Consider the following 13859-nt stretch of genomic DNA (forward strand, 5'->3'; position numbering starts at 1 on the left):
CACTGTAGAACCAAGGCCAAATGCCACCAGCAGCTGAGCCCACTGCCTTTCTTCTTGCCACAGGGCTACAAGAAAAATGAAGGGGAGTTCGTGATCAGGACTTCACAAACCAGTACATGCTGAGTGGCATTGTATAGCACTGAATTCACTGCATATTTTGTAGGGTTTATTTGTGCAGGGGACGTGTCTGGGGTTTCCGTACATCAGGCAACCCAAGCTATTCCTCCCAGCTAGCTTGTTGGCACTCAGGAGTCTGAATAATTGTTCTTAATCTCTCAAACCCAGGCAAAGAAGAAAACATGACCACAAACACAGCCATGCAGCACTCAGGGAGAAGGGGAGGTTGCTCTTCCTTCCCCCCAGCTGAAAGCTACGCTTACTCTCCCACCACATGCCGTGTCTGTGGCGGTGTATAGCAGATCCCCCACTGTATCCGAATCCCACTTTCTGTTGGCAGTCCTCTACTGGCAGCGGGGCACCAGTGGGCTCTGTCATTTTGTCTGTGTAGCAGGGGACCCTGGGATCCTCACCGATGGTTTATGGCTGATGCTCTGATGTGCTGCCACTCCAGCCACAACAACCGTTAAGAGAAACAAATGCAACCCTGAGCTGAGCAATTTTTTTTAATTAGTGTTGTGTTTTTCCTTTTTGGAAGGACTACATTAATTTCATATCTTCCCCAAATGTGTTTATTATTTAAGATCATTTGCTGAATAATTTACATGTCTAATTTTAATATATGCATTGCTTCATTGTTATTTTTTAATGTAACTGACTTGTTTTTAGCCAGTTTTAATCATTCTTCATATTCCTATCAAGAACAGAAAACTTTCTAATAGGAGCCGTGTGAAAAATGAGATACTGAATGACCCCTACAGTTCAAAACATTATGGAAAGAATATAAAAACAGGCAAAGAGAAGGCATTAAACAGGGAAGCTCAGAAGGGGAACAGAGGAAACAGAAGTATTACAGAGCTGCTAATAACCACCGTTTGATCACAACTTACCTGGAGTCCCTGGGAGTTTTGGAGGAATGCTGGCAGGAAGAGTTTCAGCACAACCACGCTCATGGGATGCTCCAACCCCTAGGTATGTCACTTCTGAGCTTTCTCGTGGTACACTTCACATCTTCAGCCTGGAAAAGGAGATGCCATTCTACGATAGCAAAGGTCAAAGCAACTTGGAGCAGACAATGTTAGAAAAACCTTATTTACTACCAATCTGGCAACAGCTTGTGGAAGCTTCAGTGCAGTCGGGTTTTCAAGCGCAGTCATGCTGGTTTTGAGGATGCCAGAGTGCCTGACACTTTTCTCAGCTATGCTTTTGCCTGGTTTAGTTGTTGGCTTGTTAATGCTTGCATGTGAACTCAGGGCTGAGAAAGGCGCTGTTGCCTGGGGAAGGCTGCTGGTTTGCCAGCCCTGCAAGTACTCCACAACATGCAGAACAACTGCTGCTCCTGCTACTCTCCCATACCTTCCACAGCTCTCCAGACAAAACCAAAAACACAGAACAAAACACCGCAGGCAGAACTCTGCCCCTGAGCATTCTCCTTTTCCACAAGTTCTCTGCCTCCCTCTATCTTACCTCCTTATATCACTGCTGGTTCCCAAAGCCTTATTCATATTTATCCTTGATCTACAGCGTTTGTGTAGAATAAAAATGGTGTAGAATATAAATGGTGCTTGTGTTCTAAAAAGCACAACTATTTCCTGAGTATCATGGCTAAAGCCGCTCGCATGTTTTCCCCTAGCCTTTCTGTGGATGAGTGGTCTACCTCCAGTGTAATCCCATCTGGAGCAATTTAGCAGCAGCTGTCAATAGTGTAACCATGAATTTTTTCATCGGAGAAAATGATTGTAAAATTGGATCATCAGAACACATTTCAGTGAAAACAGCAGCTTTTTTTTTTAAGTATAAGCTCAATAAATGATGTTTCTAATGTGAAATCATGCAATGTTAACTCATTGCTAATGGCACAAACGTATGCTCACTTCACAAAATCTACCACATTAAGACCCTCTAAAGAGAGGCGAAAAAGGGATCTTAACAAATTTTTCAACTCATCTACTCACCATGGAGTCAACTTAAAGCATTGATTAATAGGACCCTTGCTATCTTAGCTCAACTTGTAAGTAGCTTAATAAGACATAAAACATTCTGCTCAGGATTTTTAGTTTAATACTTTTTTATTGATTTTTTTTACAAGAAAATACAATAACATTGTGCATATAAAGCAGTCTGTGCAAGGCCTTAATTTTGCACAGGCACATCAAAAGTAACACGCATTCATTTTGCACGTGTCACTGCTCCATATGACCTTTAAACTGTTATTCAGCAAGAAAATTAAATATCTAGCAGAAAGCTTTGAAAGAACAATTCATTAGAGAGTACCTGGTATGTGCAGCGCATCGCACCAAGTCACGCACACGCAGACCTAATGGGAAACTGTTGACATCTTCTAACGCTGCTTTTGTGGTGACGTGTAACGTGCTGCACATGCACGGGATGCAGGGGGCATTTCTGAGCCTCACGAGAAAACAAAGCCAAGCAACTTCACCAGTGCTATCCGCTCCTTTTAGCCACACATTCAATTCACAGACGTAGAGTCTAGGAGCTGTTCACAGACTTCAGTCCTTGTTTCAGGAGTTGGACTCAATGATCCTTATGTGTCCCTTCCAACTCAGGATATCCTATGATTCTCTGATTCTCCGCAGCCCCAAGTCCCGCAGCGAAGCCCCCAGGCCTCCTCCAGACCCACCAAGCGTCCCCCAGCGCCCAGCCCGAGTCACCCCAGGGCACCCTGCACCTTGCTGGCTGCCCCGCTGCAAGCCGTCTCCTCGGCGCTCCAAGGGGCACAGAGACACAGCCGTGCTCTCCGCAGCCCATGTCAGCACTGAGGTGCTCCCATTGGCTTCATTCCTGCAGGCAAGGAGAAGTGCGCCGTGCACCTTACCGCCACCGAAGCCGTACCTGTGCAGCAAGCACAGTTTGTCGCGGTGCCCGCGTGGCTAACAAGTCATTACACCAGGCCAGAGAGGCAGCCACCTCGAGCACTGGACCACTTAATGGGCAACCAGGTTATTTCTGCTCTCTTTTATCCCGCTTTGTTTTTAAACATCTTGCCTAGAGCAAAAGGCCTGGAGTCACCACTGCCGGGAAGCCCCACCGCACGCAGCTCTTTGCCGGGAACCAGAGCATAAGGCAGGTTTCAGACGTGCTTTTGGCATCCCAAACCAAACTGTCGTCCCCCCGTCCAACGGGGACCCCGTGGTGACATTGCTCAATAACAAGCACAGACCTGGGGGGAGGGGGATTGTAATCATTACATTGTAAATCCCTTTAAATGCAAAGATCAAAGGGAAAGTTTCAATCCAATGACACATAATTAAAAATGCAGACGTGACCGGCTTTGATTCATGAATGCTTATGCACTTTTAAATTGTTGCCAGGGAGATCGGGGCATGAGAAAATTAAAAACCATTACGCTTCAAAAGGATAAATGATTTTCACAGCTTTCTAACATTATTTCCTGTTGCGCAGATTTTTGTGTGTTTTAACATTTTCCCCGCCCTGCCCGGGCAGATTAGTTCTGAAAAATGTTTTCCAGAAAACGTTCAGGACTCAATGAGATTAAAGGGAGATTAGTGAACTTGTTGGATTGAGCGTTCCCATTGATAGTTAATGGTAAATGCCCAGGGCAGCGGAGGAGGAAGCCCCTCACACACATTTTGCTCTTTTGCCCACATTTTAATTTAAAGAGCTATGACCTTTTAATTCATTATTCTTTTCCTAATTGAGCCGGCACAATACAATATGATACGGGCCATAAGCCAAATCTCCCTGAAGTTAAAGGATGTATTCCCATGACTGCGGTGGTTTCAATCTATTTGTTTAACATTTCTCACTTGTAAAAGTCAAAGCACTTAACTGAAAGGAAAAGGCTGCTTCCGACTTTACAAGTTAAAAAAACTGAGAAATACAAGGTGCACAATTCTCAAATATCTTATCACAGAGGTTAGAGTAAATCCCCGACCATCAAGCTGCAGCAAATGCTCCCACCTCTGATCCCTGCTCAGATCTGCCCAGCTTCCACACCCAACTTTAACACTCCCAGCCGGCACCTCGGAAATCCTTTGGTGTGCTTTAAGATCACCCCAGTCTTACCAGAGGTAACCAGCATTGAAGTGTCTGCAAGTGGTTAAAAGAGAACCTCTTGGCCAGAAACGAACTGCTGAAATTCAGCTCCGAGTTGATGAAAGAGCAAAGAACTCACGGGCAGCATTTCCCACAGTGGCCTGAGAGTACTTGTGAAAACAACACGAAGACCGTAGTGCAAAGTTAGTGCTGGGCTCCCATCGCTTCCCACCTTAACGCTGGCTACATGAAGGGGAAGGGCGATCACAAGGAGTATTGAACCCTGCCCTGTACACAGATGACCACCCTCCTCTCCCTGCACAGTTGATGGAATATCTCTGTGTCACGCAGACATTTTTGGTCTCAGTATCTGAAGTTACATGGGATGAATCCCACCATTCAAAAGGTGCACCTTTGGGATGATGGAGTAGATAGAACCCCCAAGGCACAGCTCTAAATGTAAATATATGAAAATCCCTCTAAATACTGCTCTAAATACACCAAAAGTCCCATTCTGGTAGCATGCCGTAGGCTTTCAGGACTCCACTTTTTCCATAAAGTAAGGTGCTGCTGAATACATCCACGTTGGGCTGACTTGCTCCTCACTCAACCGTGGCACTTCTCAGCTGCCAGTCAAACCAACCATCACAACATTTCCCCCAAGGGGGAAAAGCCAGAGAGGAGAAGCAGCAGACTATGAGTACCAAACAGTTCAGCAGGCATTCAGTAGAGAAAGCAAAGCCCTTTTTGATCTGCATCTGAACACACGAACCAGACATGGTTTCTGTTCGAGACTGGGCTCCTTCTGAGGTGTCTCCAGCCAGCAGCCAGCTGCGAATCCGCGTATGGGATATACACCGATGCCTGCCTTTGTTACCCACTGCATTCACTGAGATCACTCAAGGAACATGATGTCCCACACCAACATATCTAACGGTTCAACCCTGACACAGAGGACTGACAAATAATTTCTGTCTCTACTATTTATTCTGTTGCTTTTTTAATGATAATAAAAAATGAAAATTGGACAGGAGATTCTTAAAAAGGCAGAATCTTTCCATTGACTTCACTGAGCTTTGGATCAAACTCTCCCAACAGTCTTTGGGAAGCCACGGATTCATAACGGCACTGTTGGATCCTTCAGTAATGATAAGCAGAAGGCAAAATATTAGAACTAATAAAAAACAAAAAGGGGCAATGTGCAAGTAGCAAGTAAGACATGCTGAATTTATCTTTCTTTCAGTTGGCAGTTGTTTGGGAACATGTTAATATTATTCTTTGCTTACAGTTATTAGATCAACAATGTTGCTACTTAATTCTTGTTCTGTAGATTTCAGTCCAAAAGAGATCTTCCAGCCTGAGTTTCTGTGGCACAGAACATAATACTAAATTCATTTACTCCAAGGCTTAGCTCAGTAACTTGCATTTGACTAAGGCAAAAGCATCTGGTGCTGACCTGAGAACTTCAAGAAGTGATGTGCAGCTTCTTCTAAATGTTCTTTTTTAAACTGCCTTATTTTCTTAATGTGGATTTGTTTTTCTTTCTCTTCCCACCATTCTCTCTCCTTGGACCATTGCTGATGTACCCATCAGCATTTTCTAGGTGTAACCACAAAAACCTTCTTCATGTTCAGGCACCTGGATTCCCCCCTAAATCTGGCTGTTGAACACAATCTTCCAGGAACACCCCTGCAGGATGAGTCCTGTCTCAAGGGAGCAAGAGACCAAATCCTCTGCAGGTTTAAACCAGCTCCATCTCATTACTGTCATCAATTTACATCAATCGTTTAGCCCCAAACCTGGCAGGACTGTCAGAGCAGGCTGACAACTCCTGGGCTGGGGAGGCTGGCTGAGCTGCAGGACATCTCCACTGCCCTGAACACTCAACCCCTCCAGGTCCCCCGGGAGGGCTGGCCACACTCCATACCAGGAGGGCTGCCTGCCCCAGCTTGGGGCTCCTCTGAGCCAGCCCTGTGATTGTTCTCTGGGTACATTTCTCGGCTGCTCTATTATGAGATCAGGTCTGGGATTAGAACTCCTTGCTGTTCTTTATCCCACTTACCAAAACAGGCTCACTCTTTCCGTACTATGATGACACCTTAGTTTAAAGAAGAGGTGGGTTAAGAAGCTCTCACCTGCACCAGCAGAGCACTAGTATCCCGAACTGTCAAGTTGCCATTTCACCACCCTTCCTCCTCGACTTGACGTACACAAGGGAGAAGGTGCATGGCAAAGAATGACTCTGTCGCTCTGTACATTGTCTCAACTACGCGCTATTCTCAGTCTCAGCTGCAAAGGGAGGGAGAGGAGCCACAGCAAACCCAGTTCTCTCCATCAAGGCACTCCTGCAATTCCAACTTCCACTGACACCAGCTCTGAGCAGTAGTGTACCAAAAGCATGCATGCTGTTTGCATATTGCTTTGTAAAAATAGGCAAGTTCTGAGGAAACAGATGCAAGGACAGCCCCACATCGTGAATCTCAGCTCCACTACCATGCTGAATATTGAACTATTCTGTTCCATTCCCGTGGTCAGGAGCAGACTCTTACCAGGACGAATAGCAGGAGCTAGGCAAGAACAGATGTTCTGATTTCCAGCAACAGGAAATCTCACAGCTGAACAAACTCCTCCGGCAATCTAGATTTTGCTGTTTGTTTTTCCTTATGTTCTTTCACTTCAGTTACAACAAGAGTGAAGTGGCATTCAAGCATTTAGGCCTGTTTCGGGAGCTGGTGGTATGACTTTCTTGCTCATTTCACATTCACGCTGCTCCCAGTAATGATTACGTTTTTGCCAGGCTCGTTGCAGGTCCAAGCTCACTGCAAGTCCAGGAGAAGGAAGAGAACAAAATTAATGAATCCAAACGGTGTTTATCAGTGACAAATTTTCTGAACTCCTTAACAATTCGCAGAAACTCCAGCTTATCATGCTTAATTTGCTTTGTAGGACAAAGACTACCATAGTTTCTGACAATCTCGATGCTTTATCAGCATATGTGAGACAAATTATTTTACGATGGATTGGTGGCTTTGTGGGTTGTTTGTTTATTTTAAGGACACCTGCATATCTGAAGCAGTTCTCTTCCTTGACACTCTCAGCTTCACCAGGGCTAGGACCATTACAATGGGGAAGATGAAATCTTCATCCAGAGATAGATGAGGAGCTGCCAACTGCCTTTTCTGCCCCACTGGAAATGATATTAAGAGTTGGGAATGTGTCTTCTCACCTCCTAGAGTGGCTGCCAACTGAGTGCTGTCTATATCACAAAAGGCTCCCAATCCACTCTTCTCTCTCTTTTGAAAGAAATCGGTGTTCTCCATGTTCTGCAGGTCTCCCTTACTGAACAGCTGCTTAGCAATATGCTTCCTCTGCTCAGCTTGTCCTTGAGTTGGAGTGGTTGTTTTATACCAGGATAGAGAATATGTTACAGACATGTTTTTCAGACAGGCTGAGTCCCTAGGAGAAGTGCATCATGGCGCTGAGACTCATAGGATTTGCATTCATCCTCTGACTTGTCACTGACTTACTGGATGACCTCAGCTTCCCTGTCCATAAGGCAGCGATGAGAATAATCAAACAGCTACTCGTGTGTCAAACACACAAAAGCAGGGGGTGAGCACTGCCGAAGAACAGTGAGACGATTACTAATAGCTTGCATGATTATTCCCAAACACATGCAGTCTCATAATATTGCCATCATTTGGCATAACGCTGCCTGAGAACTCAGAGAGGAAAATACTGTTTTGCTCTACTGTTTTATTGATAACTGAAAGGGGAGATACAAGCAGAATAGCTGCATTGCCCCTGCAGACAAACAAAATCCCCACGTCCCACAGGTAATTACCATCTCCTAATTGGGTTTGAAAACAGGAGACTTGAGTCTGACTGCACAGAGTTTGCACCAAAATGAACAATTACTTGTGTGGGGGATTCAGTGGTTTCAAAACACAACAGGATGAGACTGAAACTAGTGCTGAACTGAGGCTTTCCCTGTGAGCTTGCAGGTATGCCTTGCAGACCTCCACTAACAAGCTGGCTGCTTTTACTCGCTGCAGTCAGAAGCCACACTCACCCTTACTGTCATTTTTAGCTGCCACTTCAAGCTCGTTACATCAGGTTAACTAATGGCAATTAATATGAAAATTAAAATTGATAGCATAGCTAAGTACTTGGTCACCAGTCACTGTTCTTACACTGCTCTGTGTCGTGGTTTAACCTGGCAGGCAGCTCAGCACCACGCAGCCATTTGGGCAGTCCCCACAGCGGGGTGGGGGAGAGAACTGGAAAAAGGTAAAACTCATGGGCTGAGATAAGGACAGTTCATTAGGACAGAAACGGAAGGGAATAATAATGATGATGATAAAATAACATACAGAACAAATGATGCACAACACAATTGCTTACCACCTACTGACCAGTGCCCAGCCAAAACCCGAACAGTCCCCCCCAGACAATTCCCATTAACCGTTCAGCACAATGCTGTGTGGTGTGGGACATCCCTTTGGCCATCCTGGGCCAGCTGTCCTGGCTCTGTCCCCTCCCAGCTCCTCGTGCATCCCTGGCCTCCTCGTTGGCAGGAGGTGTGAGAAGCTGGAAAGTCCTTGGCTTCATGTAAGCACTGCTCTGCAACAACTGAAACCTCAGGGTGTTACCTGCATTGTTCTCAGCCTAAATCCAGAACACTGCACCATGCCAGCTGCTAGCAAGAAGATTAACTATCCCAGCCAAAACCAGGACACTCTGGCATTCCTGATCACTGTTCTCACAACAGTTCTCTTTCCAGGCATAACCAGCCCTGGCCTGCCCCAGACCCAGAAAACCTTGTCCCCGTGGGATGATGCTCCCCATCCCTCCCACTGGGTTTGCTCATTCACCCCTGTGCTGCAGCCACATTCAAAAATGTTTAGGATGCTGCAACAGGCTAGTCCCCTTTCTCACTACCGATGCATGAAAAGATTTTATAGCATGGCTTACATTGCAGAGATCAAACACAGATACAGATTTGCCCAACACAACACAGGTCTCTTCAAAAAGCCCAGTTTTCTGTCAACAGACTGTCAAACCCTGCACCCGACACAGGAGAAAAGAAGCTCCAAACCTGTCCATAACCTTGGGGGTTGATTTCTCAGTGGCTCGGTTCACAGGGTATCTACCTTGCCAAGCCGCATGCCTAATGATTCAGAGGTTGTGTAACGCTTTGGAGGCACAGACAGTATCTCCATGTTAAAGTATTATTATGAACAGGGTTCTGATATTTTCCAGGCTACACTTGGCAGCATTTCTGTTATTTGCACCAACATTACTGTGACAATAACCTTTCACACTAGATCATCAGCAACATCCAAACTTTCCACCCATGACATGCAGCATGAAACTCATCTACTTGAAATGAGCTGGCAGAATTAGAATTATCCTCTCTATTTGCTGTTACTGAGGCACCAGACATTTTGCAAACATCCTTTCAGCAAGGGACTATGTCAGTTTACTGATACAATAATCAACATAAATCTGCAAAACACTTCTGCTGACACTGCTGATAGGGAACAAAACACAGTGTTAAGTGCACTCAGCCCTCATTCCCCCAGTGCAGCTTATCTGGGGTTGCTTTGTAGAGAGGCTGTTGTGATTTTTATGCTGGTGTATCCGATTTTATATTCATACCTGCTGTGTATGTGCGGAGCTGTAACTGTGTTGTGCCCAAGAGCTATCCTTACTATGCGCCGACTACGCTGTAACTACCTCCATCGTATACTTCTAAATGGTTCCAAGCAGCGCAATAACATCTGTATTGATCTAAGAACATTTTATTGATTAAAGGCTGCGAAAGAAACCACATGAAACATGGGCCCATTATTTAACAATGTTTTTCCAGTGCCTGTGTTGGAAATAAAAACATGATGCTGTTAATTTTTTTTTTTTAAATCAAATGGCTTCCACTGAGATTGCTGTAATGATACAAGGTCAAACTGCGAGGCTTTGGGTTCTCCCCCCCCTCTTCTCTGCTCTTCTACAGGGAGGAGAAATAGATTGACAGATAAATGCTGCTGGATGTTGACATTAAAAGGATAAACAAGATGAAAGTGCATCTCCAAACTTTCTACTGCGAGATGGCACACAGGTCTAGTACAGATCAGTGTGAGCAAGCCAGGTTTTGGGAAGGACAGCATTTACAGGTCTCCCCTGGACTGCACTTTTAGCAGTTTACACTGTGATTTTATGTTGGATACTCTGTCATGCTGAAGAGCCTTCCATCTCCCAGGCCTTGCACTTACTCTTGCACTTAGTCTTGCAGACAGAGGAGAGAGAGTTTGGAAAAAGCTTGAAGAAGAGCACAAGGGGAGCAAATATCCAATTTAAAAGAAAGTCCACTGGCATGTGTAGCTGGCTGCTTTCAGGTCTAGGACGCAGCAGAGAAGCTTGGAGTACAGGTACGGCGGATCAGAGCAAGGGTGCCTCCTAGCAGCCGCTGACAATTTACAGTACCTTTTGTTCATGTCTTACACTCCTGTTCCGTTCCTGGAGAGAAATTCAGAAAACACCACCTGACATCTCTGCCAGGAAATAGGAAATGTAAATAAAACCCAGCAGGCCCTTGGGAAATCCAAATTCAAAGGCTTTCTGACTCAATCTCCGCACAGCTCTGAACTGCCTAAGATTGTGGGAGCTCATTCTGGTATGAGAAATCCAATTCCAATTGTTTTACCATTGATGTTGTGTTGTAAGGGGGAAAGATACTACAAGAAGCCGATGAAAATCTGAGTCAGGAAATAGGCTGAAATCAGTGCGTTGGGGGAGAGAAAGGAAAGGATTCAATGTGATCCAGGATTCTGACACAGTTCAAAGAAGGTCTGGCTATTACATTATGGCCACATTTTGAATTTCTCTGGTTGTATTTGTTGCAAGCAGGAAAAAAAAATCTGGTCTTTTTGATGTGACAAAAATACTAATACCGATTTTTTAATGTACATCAGTTCAGAGAGAAATTCAGTCACTGTGTAGGGAGGAACAAAAGGCATGGCAGAGCTGGTAGAGTCAGTTCAAGAAGGTGTAAGGCCTGTCCCTGTTGAAGACATTAAGATGAGCTATGCTGGTCTTTGTGAACCTAAGTTAGGCAACTGAAAAAACTTTTTTGTTCTGGATTTTTTTCTACCCCAGAAATCAATACCACCTGCCAAATAGCATCTTCTAGAGTGCCAGGTTACGTGCCAGGTTTCAGCATGGGAAACCAGTGCCTGAGCACACAGCAGGCAACCTGCTCCTGCTCCTCCAAAGACTCATTACAGTCTCTGCTAAGTCTCTTCACATCCCTTCCCTTAGCAGCATCATGGATGTAATTCAGAGTGGAACCCTGTGCCCTGGCTTTGACAGAAGGCCTACTGTGAAGCGGAAAAGTATTGCACAAATATTAGTAGTAGCAAGGCTGGAAAGGAATGCCCTAAGAGTTTTCAGTATTATCTTTGTAGATCTTATCCCAAAGCACAGAAAAACAGTACCTAAAAATCTTTTCTTGGACACACCCTTCCGAGTTTGGGTTTGCATCAATAACTTGTGCATTAATAATAATATTGCCCACTTTGAAAAATCTGCTTCAGTCACTGTTTTTGAGTTATGCAATTTAAATTATTTTCATAAGTTTCATATTTGTATTTTCAGGAAATAAAAACTGTTCATAAAAATTACCTCCCAGACAGCAGTGACTATTCCTTTAGAAATTAACACATTCTTGCAACAACCAAAAAATTAACACTTTCAGAATAAAAAACGGCAGATACACTTTTAGAAGAGATTTTGTCCTTTAGAAATAATGGCATGTGACAAAAATTGGAAATTCAAGACCACTTTTGTTTTAAGTGTTGAAAAAAAATGCTTTATGGTTTGCAATGAGGTAAGCACAGATTTGGGCACACTCCCAAGCAATGGGTTGAGTGCACAGCCTGGATTCAATCCGGATTCCTTCTCAGAGCCGCTCCGGGTGGAGGCACTGGGGCCCAGTTCAGCTGGCTGTAGATTGTAGCTAGACCTCAGATACCCCAAATCATTTTAAATAAATCATTTCCCACCTCCTTTCTCCATCTGTGACAGAGGGGTAATAATGCATTATCTCCACTTTATCTCCCATACTGAAATTAGGTCCTCAGGTTCAGATTCCTGGTTTCTAAGGGACAAGGCACCCAACATGAGAAGTTCTTCACAGGTGAAATTTGTGGGTAAGCCAGACAGGCACTACTGCAGACTGGATGCAGGATCTGTACACTCTAAAATAAGTTTGAAGGACAACAACTGCTTTAACTTCAGCAGTTTTGCCAAGGAAGTGCATTGTTCATCCCCAGCTGCAGCTTGAGCTGCTTCTGCAACAGCTGAATCGAACCAGAGACTTGGAGGGAAGAACCTGCAGATCGATGTCTGTTGGTGACATGCAGTCACTGAGGAAGCAGCTGAGCCTGGTAGCAAGAAAGCAATAAAACTGGGGAGACTCGCATAAGTGAGGCAGAGCGGAGGTGTTTTTACAGCCAGACACGAGATCTTCCCCCTTGCGGCTCTCCTTGCAATGTCTCAGGGACCTGGAAATCAAAGTCAGCGTCAAGGACACTGCTGAAACGTACTGTGGCTATGTAGCCTGGCACAGTGTGCAGGGAAGCCCCTTAGGGATGTTTAGGCAATTTAATGGTGGAGGGTAATGCAAATGGTGTGTTCGGAGCATTTACAAACCAGAATGATTTTCTTGCTGTTTTGCTAGTGGAAGGAGACTTATTTTTTCAGTTAGTTACAGTTCATTAACTGCTGCCATTGAGTGGTTCTTACTTTAATTTCTTTGATCTAATTCAGACAGGTTTTTTCTTTTTCAGCAATCAGCCAGAGTGTAAGTTTTGGCCTAGTTAATGAAATACATAACTCATTTACATTAATGACTATTATAGGACATCTAGAAACATTCGGACTGAACATTTTAATCTCATCTCTTCAAAGAGAAATGCTGCCTCATGCAATGGAAAACCAATCAGCCCACACTTCCAGCATTTTTGTTTTTAAAGAAAGTAAGAGTTTCAAAACACCTTAATCAAAAAACACAAACACATGGTTTGGGAAGAGGAACTATAGGGACACTTAATGAACATGCAGAGGTTCAGCAGAGCCATGGGCACAGGATAAATCTCTGAACTGAACTTAGGCCAGAGATGCCGTGAGTCAGATGTAACAAACCAAGGCTGCCTATTAACTAGCAGAAACAAGCTGCATGAAAAGTGACTAACAGCTTTTGTTTGGTTTTGGTTTTGGTTTGTCTTCAATATCTCCTTTTTAAAGAGACTTTAAAAACTTGAGATAAGGAAAAAAACATAGACAATGTAATACTTCCAGTTCTCTTGATTCAGGAGAAGGATTTGGTTTAGCAAAGAAAAGCACAGAAACCACAGGGTACTCAAGGCAAACTGTTGCTTTTCCAGTATTCATCACTGGAAGGTTACATTACCCAACAGCACTAAGCCAAAACAAGCAAAACTGATCACATACTGGGGAAAAGCACACACTATTGCAAAGACCAAAAAACAAATAAATAAATTCCTATTCGAGTTATATGGCACAAACCTGACAAGAGCATGGTTCAGCTTTCTATGACTGAAGCAGACGGTCTCTAAAAGGGCAACAGTAGTAAGTACTGACAGACAGAATCTGTCCATGGAAACTTTCCTAAGAATATCTCAGATCTTGGCAGCAGGCACAAGTGC

General features: G+C 44.3%; 1 long non-coding RNA gene across 1 annotated transcript in view; it reads right to left on the reverse strand.

The window, feature by feature from the left end:
* The window catches only part of LOC118176341, a 258610-nt gene that overhangs the window by 203326 nt on the left and 41425 nt on the right, over window positions 1-13859 (reverse strand). Inside the window, exons 9-11 of the long non-coding RNA XR_004755348.1 lie at window positions 6270-6423; window positions 4165-4377; window positions 1008-1135 (exon numbers count right to left, since the gene is read on the reverse strand). This is a non-coding gene — a long non-coding RNA (uncharacterized LOC118176341). The remainder of the gene's footprint in view (window positions 1-1007; window positions 1136-4164; window positions 4378-6269; window positions 6424-13859) is intronic.

The sequence above is a fragment of the Oxyura jamaicensis genome, chromosome 19, assembly GCF_011077185.1.
Source record: "Oxyura jamaicensis isolate SHBP4307 breed ruddy duck chromosome 19, BPBGC_Ojam_1.0, whole genome shotgun sequence".
Lineage (NCBI taxonomy): Eukaryota > Metazoa > Chordata > Aves > Anseriformes > Anatidae > Oxyura > Oxyura jamaicensis.